General features: G+C 40.1%; 1 long non-coding RNA gene across 1 annotated transcript in view; it reads right to left on the bottom strand.

Moving 5' to 3' along the window:
• Positions 1-611: 611 nt before the first annotated feature.
• Positions 612-6,168, bottom strand: part of LOC117938834 — an 81,760-nt gene continuing 76,203 nt past the window's right edge. Inside the window, exon 3 of the long non-coding RNA XR_004655487.1 lies at positions 612-673. This is a non-coding gene — a long non-coding RNA (uncharacterized LOC117938834). The remainder of the gene's footprint in view (positions 674-6,168) is intronic.

Genomic DNA, 6,168 nt, shown 5'->3' with positions numbered 1-6,168 from the left:
TGCAAAAAGGTTAGATTTATGTAACGTAGACCAGACATCACACAAGGAAATATTTTGTTTAAAAATATTTTAAAAATCTGTAAAAATAAATAAATACATTTTGTCTATATAAACACTGCATGTATATCAATCTTGATTTGTTTCTTAATATGAACTACTGCTACATAATCCTGCTGTTTTTATTTCCTTGAACTACCCGTTTTTATTAACATTTTAAACGATGGCACTGCCTCTTAGCCGCTGCAACGGGAGATGTCAAGCCTGGCCGCACCAAGCACCACTTAACAGCTGCAGCACAGAAAAGACATTCCAGATAAGTTGAGCTCAGTGGGTGAAAGCTCCCGTAGTGCACCCGGCAACCCTGGTTTATTGTCCCAACAACCGGCGGTAATGTCACACCTCAATGTGCAACTTAGCCTTGACACCTCACACACTGGCTTGATGCCCTGTGGTGGTTTAAGAACACCACTGGGCCCCGTTACCGTGTCCCGGCGAATGACACTCACTAGGAAGGTGACTCTGTGCTTGCCCTGCTGTAAATGGCACTACTTCACATCGGAGTGATAGTAGTGGCGCGTGTGTTTTTCTGTGCAAGAGTGTGTGCAACCTTACCTGCAACAGTCTGTGTGTCTCTCTCTCTGTTTAATTGGTTAGTAGGATGCATGACATCAGCCTGAGGAAGAGATCATGGGCAGAAATAAGATGGCAGCACTGTATTCATGGCTTGTCACAACAACAAGAGCTTTGGTGAAGTTGATGGCATGAGAAAATCAAACTTAACATTGCTATCTCAATTATACAATGGGGCCATCTTTACCTGTGTGATGCATAACACAGGATCAGCAGTTTGACAATTGATTTAGCATGTCATGATAAATGTGCATGTAATTTAAAAACAAACCACTGGTTGGGACAATTCAAATAAAGGCGGAATTTCACTGGGCTGAAATGCTGCTTTTATGGGGTGAAGTCAGCCAGCTGCTTTGATTCTGCCATTACACTCACAAGGCATACAGCAATCCTTTCCTGTCTGTGCAGCACTGATCAGCTGAACACTACTGCACGCTGTTGCTTTCTGATCCAGCTGCCAGTGCTGTAGGGTGTACATCAGGGTGTCCAAAACCAAGCCACATACTTATCCTTAGCGTTTTTTGGTAATTAGTGTTTCTACAGGAATAGTGTGTTTACTGAAACCAGAAAGAATGCATACTAAATTCGGTCAAATATTCTCCCACAATGCAAAGTTCCTGAAAGATCTTGGAAAACAAAAAAACATTCAAAGAAAGACATTGTGCTTTCGGTTTGTGAAGTTTAACTGGCGGTGACATTTTAAAGCTGCATTTTCACGGACGTCTGATCACAACATACCATATCACTTCATGTTGGTACAAAGCAATATAGAATGGTGTTTTTTGTGATGAAATATTTTTGTTTTACTATTAGCATGTTGATTTTTTGTTTGTACGATTTGCTAAAACAGTCATTATGAAAATTAGTATCTAGTGTATATTGTATGGATTGCAAGTTATTATTGTCATTCCTAACTCAGCGGAGCTGGGTTTTTCTGTCCGGGGAGAGGTGAAGTCTGAACCTTGATGCCAAACATCAACCTCCCATCTAGATTTTCTCTAGTTTTCACCTTGGAAAGCATGTGCCCAGCCTGTCACAATAATTAATGCCATACATTTTACCATGCCAAACAGCAATGTATCAAAACAAGGATCAAACTTTATTCTTAATTGTCACATACATACAGTACAATGTAATGAAATTCTATTACTGCATTTTAACCTATTAACCTTTTAATCAGTGCTCAGGGACACATTAACATGTGGCCGGATGACCTGGGATTGATCCGCCAACCTTGTGGTTGTGGGGCAACCATTTCACCTCTGGGACACGAGCCACAACAGTATCAGTAACAAGTAACAATATATCACAGCGGTCAATGTTCTTTGAAAAATGTACGCAGATATTGGCACTTTGGATCCACTTAGCAGTTAATGGGAACACTTGTTCTTATAAATAGATGCACGCTACAATTTACATGATTAAAGACTCAAGCAGCTGTTGGTTTGCAACATCCTTTATCATTGTGGATTTCATAATGTCAGAGTATTTTTACAGTAAGTTTGGGCTAGTCTCTCTTCTGTCCACTGGCATGAGTTAGTAGTACTACTTTCCAAAATAGGCACTGTTTTTTGGTTGAAGGAAAACTTTATTGAAATAACCGTGAGAATTTCTTTAATTTGTGTTGCAGTATGGAAATACTTTGGATGATTGACTTTGGTCAAATTTAACATAATACATATTTTAATACATTTTTATTTTGTTAGGATAGCAATTAGTAATAAACAAAAAAGGGTGGACCTTGCAAAAAGAGGTATTGTAAATGTGGGCATGCCTAACAGACCATCACACATCCAAATAAACATACACTTAAGTGCGTAAACAAAAACACAGCCTTTATCTTGTAGATAAAAACAGCTCAATTTGGGCATTGGCTCTGAGCGCTAGACAATAACACTGGAAATTAAAGCGTATAAAAGCTTCCCCACTGGGAGTGCCATCAATGGGTTTACTGGCAAATTTGACAGTGTGTATTTGTACTATGTATGGGTTGTGCATGCACCATACACTTGTGTGTTCTTAACAAGTGCACATGTGATGTGCAAGTGTGTGTGGCTTTTGTCTAAGTGGGAGAGTGGAAGAATCTGGAGACTTTATCCTAACCCCAATTCTACGCATCTCTCTCTTTTACTTCTTCTCACTCCGGTTTGCTGTTTCTCATGGTTTGATTTGAGGCAGAACTCAATTCCTCAATTCCACACCCTGAGTGCTGTTGATAAGGGTCCTGCTTGCTGCAGTCGAGCTTCAGAGAGGGACACAGCGTGCACTCAGAATGGCAGAAAATCGAATTCCTCAAGACAATGAGGTCCATTTGTAGAGTTAAGCCGGATGAAAGGCCCATATTTAGCCAGTCACTGTTTCAGCAGCCATCTCCCTGTGTCCCCATTGTTGGCCAGAGTAAAATAAAAGCTTATTTAAGAGAAAGCAAAGTTGTGTTTTGGCTCTTATAATTAGCTGAGAAGCCAGCTGGACTGCTGTTATTTCATTCTACAAGCTTTCTCTTTCTATTTTAACATATTTATGCATTTTATTCTATGGATGATTGACAGACCGCTTTCACCCGAATGACACAAAATAACAAAAAACAAATTATCATAGAGTGGCTTACTGTATCAGGCTAAATGCATTGGTTGAATGGAACATAAACTGGTAAAAAACAAGGAATGATGTGTTCTTTTTAAATGTATGCTGCAGGAATAGTTGTCTTTTGTTGGTGTCAATCAACACAGTTAAGTTAAAGTGCAACATTTTGTTAGCAGCAACCATTCAGCTTTCAACGTGAGAAAATAGTATATTATATACAAAATTGCAAAGTGTATTACAGTTGTGCCATTTCTAAAAAGCATCATAATCAAATTTTACAAAATCTACTGTAAATACAATAAAAGACTAAGTTGCTAATTGACAACATGAGCAGCTTAATGCAAGATAATAAGCGTAAATGGGATGTTACAGTTCAGCCAATGAGTGTTCACTGAAGCAGACAACCATTAGGTCCAGTCCTCATTAACTGTATGTTCCATTGATTCCTCCAATGGTGCGGTAAATGGAACAGAGTCAGTCACAGTCAATGATCTGCCTGCAAACAATCTCTTTGATTAGGAAGTGACATCATCCACAAATAACATAGTGCCAGCTCTTGAATTCAGTTCTGTTTTTAAACAAGCTTTACTTTCTAGAAAAGAAGTTAGCTTTAAGCTCTGTGTTTTGATGTGTCTGGCCAAAATGCATCTTGGGAGTTGTTGTTAATATCTCCCGCAGAATGTCTATGTACACAAGCTTGTAACCTTGATTTAGTTATGAAAGGACCCGGATATTCTTCTAGTGCAGTTGTTAAATCCTTTGGACTGACTATTCAACCAGGAGAAATAAATGTCATGTAATAATTTCTTTAGGAAACATAAATGGGACTTTTAATTCCAGAACCAGGGGCGTTTGAGATAACGTTTTCCACATATAAAAGGTATATTTTATAGAATAGAGCTGTAGATCTAAATATTATGTAATAATACCATAAGGATTGCTTTCATGTCTAGCTTATAATCTAAAAAGTATCATTTCAAGTAGGCTGCATTTACAAGAATCTGACAGATTGAACATATGGAAGAGGTTAAACAAATTTGGGTTAAAATACTGACATATGAGCCAATAAAAAAATGTATAAGAAACTGTGAAGTGATAATACTTTCCACCTCAAAATAAGAAAAAAATGTGCCCAAAGAAGGCTATTGGTGATTACTGATTAATTTATTTTGCTATAAAATGTCTGTAATTACGATGTGGAGAGAAGGAAACTGATGCAAAGATAAACAAAATGTGGAAGGCTAACCAACACATAGCAGTAACAACTTCTTATTTCCTTGTCAATGTGTTCCCTGCAGTGTGAAACAAGTCAAGGCAAATGAGCATCAATTGCCTGACTCTTCACCTCCATCCAATCAACTCTTCCTCCCCCTCCCATAGGAACTGCAGCTGAGACATTCCTATAATGAGGACTTTTAACGGCCCTTAGACCTGCTAGGATCCACGCAGGCTTCTACATGCATTGCTGCCGTTTTCCTCTGATGCATGCTCGCTGCCCCCCTGACAGACTCCCACAGAGTGATGGGAGGAGAGGAAGAAGAGACAGACATGGAAAGAAAGGCAGACAGAGGAGGTACTACCATGACAGCAGAGACAAAGGAGAAATGCATGTTTTCAATGTGAATCATGGTGCCACTATTTTTCTTCCTTCGTGTCTTTGTTGTCTATTTGTTGCAGGGGAATTGTTGATGAAAAAACGGAAGGCAGGTGATGAAGAGCAAACACAGACTTGATGACTTGTGTGTTTTTGGCATGGCCAATAGGAGGAAGGAGTACAGTTTTATTGGCATTGATTGGAGCATTATACTGTGCATTGTTGCAAGATTATTGCATTAACTGGCCTAACTTAATCACATTAGGAATGCGAGAGAAGAGAATGGAGTATGTCATACCCTTGCAGATACACACATCACAGCCTGGGCTTTTCTGCTTGCTTGGTGTATTTGGCAACATGCCAGGCAGCTACAAGAACGGCGGAAAGTTTGCTGACTTCACTGACAAATGGACTTTTATGTCTTGAAAGGGGAACTTTTTCGGGCTGATGATTTATGTTGTGTATCTGTCCTGAATGCCTGCTGCGATCTATCCTACCAGAGTCCGTCAGATTTTAGATTGGACCCATTGTTCTGATTGCTTGGAGATGACATGCCTTTGTTCTCTAAAACAATGAAAATAATTTAAATGAAAAATTTTTTTTTGCTGTGAGCAAAATTCCTTTTTAAGTTATCTCAACACCTGACCCTGCTAGAGGTAGTGTAAGTGAGAGGAGCTGACATGGCCGACCAACGCAAGGATCATTTTTAATTGCTGTGCCTTCTACGCCTCATTGCCTCATGACCTGCTTTATGCAACCACCCTCGCAGTTCGAGGAGAGAAATTGTGCCTCGTCAGTATCTATAAAAACCAGTGTTCCCTAGAGCCAGGCTCGGGCTGCACTAGAGGTTAATTGACCCCGGGCAGTCTACCTCCCTTCACCCCAGTCAGGGGGCCACTCAGCTTGAGTACTGAAGCTCTCAAAGCTTGCCTCTCATGTGGAAGTCTGCTCCTTTCCCATTTCCTTCTGAACCACAGGCTTTTAACTTTGTTGTCTCTCTTTCCGCTCTCATTCTATTCGTCTATCTCAGTCTATCTCTGTGTTTCTTTCACTTAATCTGTGTATATCTTGCCTAACAGAATGAAAGATTTCCCTCCTCAGAGACGTGCTGAGGTCCGCTGCCAGGACCCCACCTGTTCACCACAGGCCGCTGCACCTCCTAGCTGCCCTCATTAGTGCTGGGGTGAATACTGATGCTCTGCATGTGTCTGTCTCCATGTTGATCACAGCCAGAGTATATTAGGTGTCAATTACGGATGCATGCAGGTAGGCTTGGTCGGTCTCAAGGTACAGTGGGTACGGAAAGTATTCAGACCCCTTTAAATTTTTCACTCTTTGTTTCATTGCAGCCATTTTCCAAA

The sequence above is a fragment of the Etheostoma cragini genome, chromosome 23 (assembly GCF_013103735.1).
Source record: "Etheostoma cragini isolate CJK2018 chromosome 23, CSU_Ecrag_1.0, whole genome shotgun sequence".
Lineage (NCBI taxonomy): Eukaryota > Metazoa > Chordata > Actinopteri > Perciformes > Percidae > Etheostoma > Etheostoma cragini.
The sequence above is the reverse complement of the archived record's forward strand: the minus strand, read 5'-3'. Positions and strand labels throughout refer to the sequence as shown.